Source organism: Xylocopa sonorina, chromosome 18, assembly GCF_050948175.1.
Source record: "Xylocopa sonorina isolate GNS202 chromosome 18, iyXylSono1_principal, whole genome shotgun sequence".
NCBI lineage: Eukaryota > Metazoa > Arthropoda > Insecta > Hymenoptera > Apidae > Xylocopa > Xylocopa sonorina.
Genome location: NC_135210.1, coordinates 1,174,944 through 1,188,642, shown reverse-complemented (window position 1 = coordinate 1,188,642; position 13,699 = coordinate 1,174,944). Strand labels below are relative to the sequence as shown.

The window sequence follows — 13,699 nt, the reverse complement described above, 5'->3', positions numbered from 1 at the left end:
GATTTCCGTAACTCGTATACCGTCTTCTTCTTCGTCCGAGAGTAGCTGCATTTAACTAAAACAGCAGGCTACAGATTTATCTATAAGCTATTCATTAATTCAGTTAGATTCCAACGTTCTAACGTTCGTCCCTATCCTGCTTAATATTTAAACAATGGTGCGGACCTTTCTCTGGTAGGATTTTTTAATCGTGACAACGCCAGCCCAGCTTTTATCCAAAGAAAAGAAAGACGGAAAACCGAAGAGGACAAGCGTAGACGCGTTGAAATATGAACATTTTCGATTTCTTCCCGCGCCCCCGGGGGAGAGAAGCCTTTCAGCCGCAGATGCTACCAGAGTTCGCGGCGGCAACCAGTTTCTGCGAGTCATAAATACCTGGCGCGATCTTCAGGGAAGGGTTTCTGCGACCCTAAATCAAGGTCAGCAGCGACGCGCGTACTCTTCACTTTCACCTCCTTTACCCACCTCTATCTCTCTAGTCACAGTCTGCGCGCGAAACCGGGGAGTATGATTTAGTACTTTTGACGGGATTAATAATTTCCAAGCGGCGGGCAGCAGGGAGGTAGCAGATGTCTCGACACTTTCGCACCCCATTCCCGTGTCTTCCGCGCAGTCTTCGTCTTAGCCCGCTGACGTCCCCGAGCGTCGCTCCCGTCGTCTCTCTTTTACCCGTCGAATGGAACAAGGCGAATCTGTCACAGTCGCTATGACGAATTTCAAGCTCCTCACGGCTCCGCCCTTCCGTGCCAGCGCCTCTCTTTCTCGTGGTTTTTCATCCGCCTCGTTTCTTTACGGTGCACCTGAAAATTTCGGCCCCCAGGTAGCTTTCGAGCGGAATGCGTGTATCGTGTAAGGATACACGTGTTTTAAGGTTGGGTTAAAATTGGATCTTTTTTCGTGGGATTGGTTTGAAGAATGGGACGTGTTTTTTTACGACGATGAAACAATTCGATTATTTCTCGTGTGTAATGTGAGTGTGAATCTCGTGTGTAGTAATAAAATCGACTAGATACAGAGGTGTTTGGTATTGTATTCAGTTTTCATTCTTCGAGTTTAAATGTTAAAATGGCTTTCGTACGAATTTTTTCAAAAGACCAGTTTCGACGCAATCTACAGAGAGCACCAGGTATTTCCAGGTACCTAATAATTACGGAGATGAAGAACGGGGAGGTAAAAAAGCAGCTTCTTTTGTCGGCTTATGATTCACTCGCATCTTTTTCTTTACCTGTTCATTTCGAGGAAATCATCGTCCAGGTAGGGCGGCTGGTTAACATTATCGGTAGCACCGCTCCAAACTTGGACCCGACGAATACCATTGACAATAACGGCTTACACCGATCTGGGCAGTAGGCGTGGGTAACAATACCGGTGACAAGCGTGTTACGTTGCTGCGAACAGGATTTAACGCTGTCAGCCCATCTGTTTCGGTCCTTTTCTCCTTTTATTCTCGGCAACGGATTCGTGCTTGTCCAATTTAGATAGATTTACATCTATTTACATCTGTTGGACGCGTTATCGGTGTTGTTTACAATACCTCGAAGTAGTACATTTTATAATAAAAGAGATGAACATCTTCTTTTTGTATGAAACGTATTGAAGAAGTAATTTATGTTAAAAATCGAATTTTATTCAAATTTAACATTAAAGATTCCCTCGTGGACAAAACATTCATAATTGGTGTTTTTTTTCTGCAATCATACCGAATTTGAAATTTTTTAAACGAAAGAAATTGAACTGTTCGATGTACGCAAGACCACACGAAGAACCAAGGGATACAATTATTAGAATAACTGTAATTCTTTACACACGATCGAGAATCATTTATTAATTTTTCGGTCCGAGAGATAATTTCTGAAGTTGATCATGCCGATCGGCCTCGGTCTCTGTAATTTCAACTATACACACACGCAATCACCGTCCGTGCATCGAATCGACTGGCTTTTTCATTTTTCGTATTTTTCAATGAAAGAGAGAAAAAAGGACGAATGAAATGAGTATATTCCTTCAAGGACAGGTGTAAACACGTCTGGATGTTATCGCTACGATCCAATTCGTTCGACTTACTGTTTGCGAGGTAAGGAACTACAAGGATAACGTTCCTGTGACGAAAAAATGGTAAAATCGAACATCGCGAACAACGTAAGCTATTTTCGTGCGAGGAGAGCGATATCTAAACGAGAAAGTAACGAAGATGCGTAATGTGTCGATATCATGGCGCTCCTTCTCTGGTTTCCGTACCAGCCTCAAAAAAAAGAAAAAAAAAGAAACAATTCCCCGAAGTCACGCCGGTTGATTGCCCGTAATTCCAACGTAGCGACCGTAATCGTGTTCCCGAATAAAGACCTTTCTAAGAAGAAAGTCCCAAGGACAGTCGTGAGCGCGATCCGAAGATTATTGCCAGGATGAATCCGCGTGCGCGAAACACATCGAGCCACAAATCTTAAGAGTTTACTCGAGGAAATGACGTACAATAAATAAGGGCAGAGTATTACACGAGAGTTTGGGAAGGAACAACTATATAGAGATTAATGCCGATTTGCTAACCAAAAATATGGTTGCACATGTATTTAACCCTGTTCCATTTAAGTAAAAATTTCCATATAATAATTGTAGAATTTTTACAATAAAAATCGCAAATCTTTCGAGGATCGACCATCTTCGAAATTCCAGTGACCATTGAGAGAGCTGAAAAATCCCTCGCGGTAGATCTGAACGCGTAGAATTCGAATACGCTTTGAGCCCATCGCTATCTCGAGCGAACGCGGTAATAGAGGGCAGGTAGGCGGGTCGGTGCGCACGAAAAGTAGGGCCCCGCGGCTCCGGGGGAACGTTTTTCTCTAAATTACACAGCTCCGCACGGCTCGCTCGTTCTCCGGTAAGCCTTTCCCGCGAGCGACCGCGCCACACTCGTGTCTTCTCGTCCGGCCACTACCTGAATTTCCGATTTCTCCACCAGCGCAAGGCTCACGGCCGCAATTTCTCGAACGCGTCAAAAGACAGCCGGGCGATCGAATAGTCGTTGTTATTGTCGTTTATCGAACCCATCGTAGCGCGCGACCCGCGACTCGGTCCACTCGATTCACCAGTGAAACTACACGATTCAAGCAGCTTACGAATCATTACTCGTAATGGTAACTTATGATCGCTTCCAAAGCAATTTAGGTTAGATACTCGTTCAATAATTAGTTTTGTTATCTCGGTGATATTTAGATAGCAATATCGACTTTTCGATGATCAAATGTTCTTTAGCATGATGTTTACCAAACTTTTTAAGTTCGAATGTTCTTTAGGAACGCTAAAATAAATTTGAGATTTAGTTATAATAAATGATAGCACAGGTATATTGGATAAATAGAATAAAAATTTGTTTTAATTTTTAATAACAAAGCAGACAGTTTTTCGTTATTCTTTACGTCGCTTTCAGAATTGTTCGTGCGAATGCACAGTGATCGTTCGCGGAACACAAATGTTCGGAAACCGTGCCTGAACATATACATGTAGGTAATATAAGATCTCGCTGTACGTACGCCCCCGTACTATTCAATCATGCGAGACTATCGAATCGTTAGTAGTTGTCGGTGGAAGAAGTAACAGTATTTCGAAAAATAAAAGTCTCAACAGTTTAGTAAACAGGTATTCGTTGGAAAATAATTGGCCGTAGGTGAACAGTAGAGCGTACGTTTTCAGTGTGCTCGTGCATAAGTTTTCGCGAGATGCCCAGATATTTATTGGACGAGATAGGTAAACCGGATTGCGAGCAGGCCAGAACCATTTTCCAAGAATGAAAATAAAGAAATAATCGAGACGAGGTTCACCGAGCGCGAATTTCCAGCGTCCTACTGCCACCACGGGAACCTTGCCCCACCGTTCGCGTGCAATCCCGCCCGCCTCTTTCTCTGCACCTTCGCCACAGTCGAACAGAAGCACCGCGGTATCCATCGATCTTTCTCGATCTAAATTCAGATGATTTAACCGCACCGTTCATATTTAACGCTTCCTGGAAAGTCTTCGAGCAGCAATTAACTGTAATTCGACGATACAGAGGAATTCAATCCGCCCGTCGATTTCACTGAGTTATGGAAAGCAATTTGCGAACAATTTATTCTTGCAATTTTAATGAAGTTATGTAGTTTTAAATGCCTTGTACGCAACGGTACAAATACTATAACTACGATATAGAATGATAGAAATTTGATTTTTCATTAGATCTTCCATTGGTAAGAGGTAACTGTAAGTGGCGTAAAAGATTGTTTATTAACGATGTAACGAGTTAAGCATAGATGCTGCTTTCTTTAACAACCCATCTAACAGTACCAAATTCCCTACTGAATGTTATGGAACATTACTCGCATAACTAATCGCGAAAGAACTCGACGCAATCCTTCCATCTGAAACTTCTCCGGCGAGACATCGTCTTTCCTAGCGTAAAGGATAGGTTCAAAGTTCAACCGTAAAACCAGAATCGTGAGCCAGGAACAATTTGAACGTTCCAGACTAATAGCCGAGGCCTCGCGATTTCATTAACTCTTCGTCTAACTCTACTCTTCTTCTCCTTCTTGCGTAACTTTGTACACAGCGCTGTAATTTCGCGGAAATAATCGAGCTTCTTTTAGTAACGTCTCGATTGCCCCGTCCCGTTTCGTATACACACGTATAAGGAAGAAGAAGCGGGTACGAGGAGAGACGTAAGCGCGATCGGAAGAAAGACGAAACGTTCCACTGGCGGAGGCAACGAAACCGACAGACAAGAGTGATGGGGCCAGTCGGTCCTGCGCCGCACGAATGAACTCACGTAGCGAGTTCGAGTGCGCCCTGTCCAACCCATCAACAGATGGATTCCAACCTACAATCTGCATAATTCCACAGGCTGGATTTCCTTATACCCCCCCTGGCCGGCACTCTCGCGCCCGTTGGAACCCGGCTTCCATTAACGACTCCTTTTTTTCATTCCCGTGGATGGCGGCCAAGGGGACCTTGAGGCTCGCGCAGCGCGCTCCGTTCAACCGCGAAACGTATTGTTCACCGCGCCTGCCCGCATCGGCTCCCATATCCCATGCTCGCTCCGGCTTAATTCTCGGTTTGAGGTTAGATTGCTCTACGGTTTTCCTCCATTGTGGTAACTCGAATCAGTTCTTATCGAACGCAACAATTTTGGTCGTTCTTGCGTTCGTTCTTTAGTACCGTTCGGTTCGCATGGATTATTTTTAATGACAAATATACGACGAAGCAACAGTGTTACATCGATAATGGCTGTTTTGAAGGAAACGTTAAGGTATATAAATGTTGTACGATGCGTTATAAGTGAAAGTGTGCTTCTAAAAGAGTATCCAGACTGGTTCACGAGGGCCGTAGCCTCATTGAAATTCTGATGCGCTGACAAAACGAATGTTAGATTTAAAGATGATAGACGGTATCGCCTGTGAAAATCTAGATTATGAAAGACGTTCGAGGTACAATCTCATTGAATTAACAGGGTTAAATATTCATGTGGTTATTTCTGAGGTAATTAATGAATTAACAATATTAATATTAATATCCGAATGTTTTACGGTACCGCGAATTTACGCGAAAAGTGAATATATTGGTTATTATATCCGATGGAGAAAATTGAAAAGCGTGTTTCGTTTGCGTATGATGGCTCGATAACAGGACGGTAATAAATTCTCGAACGTTCGATATCCGCGTGAATTTATTGCATATACATATTTAATACGAAGTTTCATGGCAATTACGTCGGAGAATAGGAGTGGTGTGAGGTAATTATGGTGATCATGATAGATATCCGCGGCATCCTTCCTCGTATGGGGTCTTCGGATAACTGAAACGCCACGTTAAGTGGTCGCTATCGTGCATAAAATGTTTGCAACGTCGCGTTACAGTTCGAAGGGAATATTTTTTTTTTTTTTTATGGAAGGAACCTGCAAATGCAGACTAATCGCTGCATTTTTTATATTTGTAAAAAAATTACCGTATAATTTCTTCCATCGATATGTAACTAAAGTTTTTTCACACCCATATCGATTTTTATTAAACAGTTATCGCGTCTCTCGCATTTTATTTCTATCTAAAAAAAGTTAAACAAATAAAAAATGTTCAACGGTAGTTGAATAGAATCAAACTCATTTTATGTACAGTTCATAACACGTGCCATAAACTAAGCATTTTAAAAGATATACTGGTTAATGAAGTGTTAGCTGCCAACTCACTATTTCATAAGCCACAGTTATCAATCATCGCTATCTTTTGTAAATACCGATTCATCTGAAACTTCAAACCTACGTCTCATCCTTGACCCTTGGCAGCTCCTTCCAACTTGTGAAACTATCTCTTCCGAAGCTCCTTACACATTTCTTAAATACCAAGGCTGAAAAATTAGACCAGCTTTAAAAACCACATACCTCCCGAATAAATTTAATTACTTCGACACTGTGTTCAACCCGGAATCCAACGAAACGATAAAAGACTCGTTTAATAGAGAGAACGCTTGTACATAGTTAGAGTTGTAGTCTTTATCGTTATTCCATGTTCTTTCAGTTAAGAAATCGGTGCGCCCTGTTTGCGCCCTGAACAGCCAAGAATTGTCCGTTGTGTTGACGCAATGGAAGGGCAGCAGGATTTACAAATATTGAAACAGGCCAAGTTTGAGCGGCTACTATTGACGAAGCAGTCGAGCGTCGAGTTGGTGGTATTCCTTTTGAGAAACTGTTCCGCGCACGACTCTGCCGCGGGAAGTCGTAACGAGCGATAGAATGCACGTGGGAAACGGGGGAGGGCAGCCTGTATAATATAAGCGCTGGCAACGTTTTATTTTTAAGCATTTGCTTCTGTGACTTAGATATTTCATAGAAACATATAGCTAACATCAGAAATTTAGTAAATATTTAAAGTCCTTCCAATTCATAACTTTCTGATTGATACGAGATATTAAAATCGCGTAATTAAAATATGGAAGTTCAACCCAACTAACTTTAATAAGTGCTTTTGCAATGTTTCGTGTTATTCATTACCTTATAAACACGGAATAATTCACGGATCTGTATCAGCCAATGTAGTAAGTAGCCAATAACAATCGTAGCACAATGTACAACAGGTTAGAAACACGAGCTCTCGCATGCTGTAGAACGGTAACTGCGAAACGGTTAACGAGCAGAAAAATCATAATTTCGAGGGAGATTAATCCCCGACTGTTTTATACCGTCAATTTGCTCGGGCTCGATATACGATGTTAAAAACCGGACGTTCGAACAGAAAATGATCTCGAAATAGCGTAAGAACCATCTTCCACGGACTTCTCTTTTTCGTAAACAGAGACGAACGGTTTGATGATCGCGCGTTTCCGGCATGCGAGAGCGTTTCGACCCATTATCGCAGCCTTTTCTAGGGCAAGAACTAGCCGCGAAGGAAAATTTCTCGCCACCTCACTGACAAGAAAGGATTTTCAATGCGGAAATCTTTAAAAAGTCTATGTAAAATAAAAGCGCCTGTAATTTCCTATCGACCACGTCCGGATAAACAACCATGCCATTGTTATGCTGGCCATTATTATTTATCGCTACTTGAGCCATAAAACACCATCGAAATTTCAAAATCACGAAATCACATTCACGTGACGAAGTACGCATCGATTTCGTCACAGCTAGTTCGATCAATTAATTACGATTAGTCGATCTTAATTACCAGCACCCTTACCCTATTCATCGCGCGGCCGTAATTCACAGCTGCTCGACGATTACGTTTCAAATCACGCGCCATTTAATTGCCAACCTATCGGCGTGACCAATCGCAACGCGAGCCATCAGCCATCAGCCATCAGCGCAGCGAGTGACAAGATCGCAGAAACACCCTGGAACGGATACGCGACGGCGGATAGAGGTCCCCGCGCTGGGAAACCAGTTCTACGGGACCGAAAGATTCCGCGCGTATCGTAAACTGACGGTGGCTGTGCTATATATAAACACGGGAAACGGAGGAAAATACAGCCGGTCGGTTCGCAGCGCGGTCAGCCGACGCACCTGCGGACGTACCGACGTGTGCACCAGCTGTTTCGCGTGATCAACAGGTGTCACGGTGAAAGATCGACGGACTGTTGAAACTGGCACGTAAAAACGGGTCATCTACGTTGGAAAGCACTTGAAGTACCGGAAGAATTTTGAAGTGGATGCTTATGCGAAAATGGTAACGACGAAGGCTGTGGTTGAAAAAGAATTGATGGAATTATTGTCATTTTTGCATCGTAAAGGAAATGAACTTCTAGTTTTAATGTTTAGTTGGTCAGAGTCTTATTTTAATTTGCGGACTGTTCGCTAGCTTTCTGATTTTTTGGGTCAAAACATGTTTCTATTTGATTCCTAGCATAAACGTTGGAACCTTTTTTTTTGCGCCGCGCCAGGAATCGGGTAGCAAACACGCACCAGTTAGGTAAACGGACGCCTATAATTGGTGTCTGGTTGTTATTCGTTTTTGTACCGTACGTTCGCTACAATTGCGTTATCGGAATTGAACAAACGTTGTACACAAGTACGATAGCTGACTAGGGGAGAATCTCGAACGTAACAGAAATTAGAGTTGAGTGCGAAGAGAAATGATTGCCGAGGCGTCAGTTGAAACTGTGATTTATAAACTAGTCAACCTCTGACGATTAATATGCAGTGCGTCGAAATTAATGATCGCGAGCCCCGATATCTGCTACGATACCTGTAAAATTGAAAGTGAATATCTATGGTGAATATCTAATTAAAATTTCATTCAAGCAAGCCAAAATCAGCTTTAAAAGAATTCCGTGTCTTCTAAACTTAATAAGAAGATTGGTCCTCAGATAGTACAAAACATCTACCTGGAGACTAGAACCATAGATGAAATCAGCGGCAAACGCGCATTAGCCCGATTAGAATAACCAAAAGGAGAAAAAGCTTGGAGGATCGCGATTGCTCTCCTCTCAGGGCCTGACACGCGCGCATTCGCAGCTCGTTAACACAGAAACCAACCGCGGCTACCGTATGAAGCGAGTCGAGTACGACGGTGGCACTCTGATCAGCGGCGTCGGTGATGGAGGACCTCAAGCGAGAGCAGAATCGAGCACGGGTTGAAAAGTTCGAGTCTATCTCTGTTACACGCGAAAGAACCACATCTGCATAACAGTTAACGTTAATTCCAGTGCACCGTGTCCCTTCTACCGCTTACTACGAGCGCTAGCATGCGCGCATGCGTCTTTTCAACCGGGTGCATCACGGACAATTATGAACCACCTGTTTTACCAGCCTCTAATGGGCGACGATGGCCTCTCTGCTCGCAAAAACCGAGTTCTCCTATTACGCTGCCAAAGTGTCCGCCATTTTGTCTGACTAGAATTACGGACAATGAATTTTTTTAGAGAGCTGAGGGCGCGGTGAATGGACGGGAAATTGTATCGAGCAATTTTAGATTTGTTGACTTAACGATGCTAAACAATTGTCGAAGGATTTTGAAGTCATTCTGGTTTAGATTCTACTTGTGGAATGTAAAAAAAACTTTTACATCTCTGCTCTCGAAGTACGAATGTTAAGGTGTTCCAGATTTACTTATACCTTTAAAATAGGAACATTATTTAAACCAGTTTTCACGATGACAGTGATTCTGTACTTCTCAGTTGGAGATCGGATCGCATTCCTCGGTAAATGAAACAGCGTGCAGAAATACCTTTAAAAGAGTACCCGACTATGGTCTTGCTCGCACTTTTTGACGCTTTCACTCAGCAGGAAAAGCTAATCCACCTTACAAAAAATTGATCGAGGAAACTTAGAAATACACAGAGAAGGAATGTCTGATATAATCCAGGGAAGGCAAACCGGAACTTCGGTTGAAACCATAATGGCGATGAGGCAATACATTTTATCGACTCTCTTGAAATGTAAAATAAAATACTGTTGAATATCATCGACTGCATTCTATTCGACGATCGAGCAAAATAACTCTTTGAGGTATGGTGGGATTAAAAATGCTCCACCTTTTCGATGCATAGTAGAGTAATGCATGGTGGGACATTTTTAGACCCATCCTATAGCAACAAATTCAATTGAATTATTATTAGTTTATGTTTTTATATTATCTAATTCGTTTATTAAGAAAAATATACGAATTTTCTTTAGTTTGAAACGCAATCAAATTTCTGTGAAACTCATGGGTCTGCTTTATTTTCTACTCTCTAATCTCTTAAATCCCGTGCCTGAAAGAGATAAGCAACGAAACGTCACCTCTTTTATAATAGATTCGAACCGTTGATTCGCGAGTTCCTCGAGGGATCAAAAGCTTCTCAGGGAACAAGAATAAAACCTGTGACGCAGCGGTTACCATTATTCTCGATGAAGTCATTTCTACAGGAGACTCCCGGGGGCAAGCCAAAAGGAGAGGTTGCAACGTTGTACGATTGCCCTCTGAATTAAATTAAGCAGCCAATTTCGATGAAGCATCCTCCACCCTTTTAATCGGCTGGTCGACGAACCGGAATCGAGTTAGTATTTGCGCAGCAATTTCCAAGCGAGCAATCAGGTTTACCTACCTCTATCGATATTTCTGAATCTTCGGTTCGACAGAGATTATTTCAACCAGTACACAGTCTTGCAACTTGCTTTGTGCTGGCAATAATCACAGTATATCACGATCAACCGCTACAGTCTGCACAGAAGACGAGAAACAAAATAAGATTCGCACGCTATGGCTGCGTTTTCTTTGGTCCAGTGAAGTTATAATGCCTTGGGCGATGCTAGACTTCGCATTCTTATATCAGACATGTGTAGCGACCATCTCTTTGTACGCGAGAAAGATTAAAATTCCTTGAAAGTTGAAGAACTGGAAACGGAGTGTCTATCGAGGAACGAAATCAGGCTTTGAGGACTTACCAATGAACATTAGGATCATGGTATTAATGAAAACTAAGTGAGAGGAGTGAAAAATATATTTGCAATTAAACAATTTATTCAACCCTTTAACGGTTACTTTTTTTCTAAAGAAATGAATTCTTTCTCCATTTAATATCCTTGTAAAATAATGCAAGTCGCGCGCTAAACGTACGCTAGAAATAAACGGGAACCTGCTGCGTCTTAATGGAGCCAAGAATGATTCATGACTGCTCTCTGGTGTTGTTATCGATACTCTAGGAATTCTTAAAAAAAAACAAAAAAAAAGTATTCCATACGGGTGTCTTGTTAAAAAACATCGAACAGAAGGAATAGGTAAGGGTCTTCGCTAATCTCTGGTTCGCAATCGGGCGAGACGAAAGATGGTGGAATGTCGAAGAGTACGGTAACGATGATTAAGCGATTTAAGTCTCATTGGCGGCGGAGAGTCTCTATCATTAGAGACGACACAGAGATCGATTCCGGAAAAGGACTCGTTCCACATGGATTACGTAAGAGTTTCCTGGTCACTGGCCCCAGTGAAGCGTTTAGAAATGTATCTGGATTTCGTGCGGATCCTCGAACGTATTTCGCCTCGAGACGATCGCATCCTTCGAATCGATTAATTAACTTTTAATTAGGGAACGCAATTTTGGTTAATTATCTACGGTACGTAAGGTATCGATATGCGATATTGGGATGAACGTTCTTTAGGAAAATGAAATTCCGTTGGATCCGTTTACTGTTTGGTAACTTTGTTAATTAGTTGTTAATTAAGGACTGCGTTTCTTTAAGCGTCTCGCTTTGGTATTGAAAGTATGCGTTTCCACATCGTCCTACTGGCATTAACTCCAGACTTTTTTTTGTGGCAACTCTGCTCGACGCTAATTGAATATAATTGATAATTAGGATTCCAATTTGGTATTCGCGGTACTAGTACGGTTAGTATGGCTCCTGTTAATTACAATACTTCTCTGTGCTTATTCAAATGCAGTCAAAGATCCAACAAAAAACATCCTTCTATATACGAATCGGAATATTCAACTATTAATAAACCATTCCGTAATTAATGATCGGTTAATAACCAATTAACATCGACATTCCCGACCGAGCCAATTGGTTAACGACCAGACAAGAACCATTACCGAGTTCCGCGAGCAACACGCGCTCGCGTCAACTGGATGTACGCCAGAAAAACGGCAACGTCGTTACGATGAACATTTGCAACCACTTGCGACGAGCCCGCGGGATATGCCCAACGATGGGATTGCGTTACCTTCGACAGCTCGGCTTAAGTGATGCCCTGAATATTCGACGCGGTATAAAATTTCGTTATCCTTTGTTCAAAAATTAGTTGCAAACTAAGCAGCCCCACGCGAGAAACTGAACGCTTAGAAAAGGCGCGGTCACTGGTATCTCCTTAAGTTAACGGTGAAAATCCATTACGAAACACAGAAAAGTGGCGACACGGCTCTAAAAAGCTGAAAACGCGCGAATTTAAACGTTGACGTAGCGAAGCGATTGCAAGCGTCCAGTTTCGAAAAAAGCTTGCTCCCCTTGGAAATTCGACTTTTCTATTCTCGCAGAGCGATCGATCGAGGACGAGCGCATCGCGGCAAAAGGTGGCCCGAGGGTGCGGCACGCACGCACAGACTCGACGTAACGACTCTGGACTGACACGACTGTAGCGAAGGCTTGCGCGCGCACGCTCGCTCGTACGGGGCCCCACGGCGAGGCGTCGGGCCCCTGACACGCCACACATATTAGAAACGAATATAAATATATCGGGAAGCTCAGCGGGACCCCTTTGCCGCAGTGGTGGGAACAGGCGAGCGCGTATTGGCGGCGTGGAAGTTATACGCAGCGGCGTAGCAGGCCGAGTTCGAGAACGAGCCCCCGTTTCCCCACCCCTCGGCCGGCTTTCCAACCGTGTAGCCCTTGCCCCGCGCTTCTCCGGCTGCCGAGCGGTCCCAGAGCACTCTCAGTGTCCGCTCGGCCTCAGCACGCCCGAGTAGGAACGACGGGACGCCGCTTCTAGAACCTTTTTAACGCGTCCGTGGACCGGCCGCGATCCTACCTCCGATCGGTCGATCGTATGACCACCCGTCCTTCTTCCCACTTATCCCCATAACATTTCAGTGAATTATCGTGTGCTCTCTCCAATAAAGATTAGGTTCGATTGTCCACGCCTGTGACGACTGGTATCACAATGAATATCGTGTCTGACAGTTGATCGCCATCGATCGTCTGTTTCTCAGTGGTAACCACACGATAGAAGTGACGACGATACCGTGCGCGCGGTTCGAAAGTGTCATGGGTGATTTTGCCGAGCGATGATTGACAGGATGAAAGTGTTCGTCGGTTCGTTCCACCAGACCGGTCCCGGAATCGAGTGACACGTCGCGTGTCAAGGCTTCTCGACGTGAATCGAATCTGATCCGGTCGACTGGAAGATCGCAACGAGCGGCGAACGGATATCGACGCGTATAGTAGAGTAAGGAGGCGGCAGCGAGGGCTGCGCGAGGTTCACCCGACGACGGGGGATAAATCGATCCGTATCACGATCGATCGGATGATCCGCGTGAAACGCAATCGTCCACCCGGTTCCCTTTGTACGTTGGCCCACGGTGCCGCGTATTAAAACGTTAATCTCCGACTGTACTACCGGTTATACGTACAGATTGCCTCTCCCTCTCTGTCTCTCTGCCCTCTCTCCTGGCTTTGGCTTCGTCGCTTGCTGCCTCTCTGTCTGTCCTTCACCGCTACGCGTCTTTGTCCCTCGTCCACCTCTGCCGCGGCCGCTACCTTTCTTCTCTCCTTCCATCCTC

At 43.8% G+C, this 13,699-nt stretch overlaps 1 protein-coding gene across 3 annotated transcripts in view; it reads left to right on the top strand.

Moving 5' to 3' along the window:
- The window catches only part of LOC143431424 (uncharacterized), a 105,438-nt gene that overhangs the window by 77,541 nt on the left and 14,198 nt on the right, over nucleotides 1-13,699 (top strand). The gene's annotated exons all lie outside the window — the stretch shown is intronic.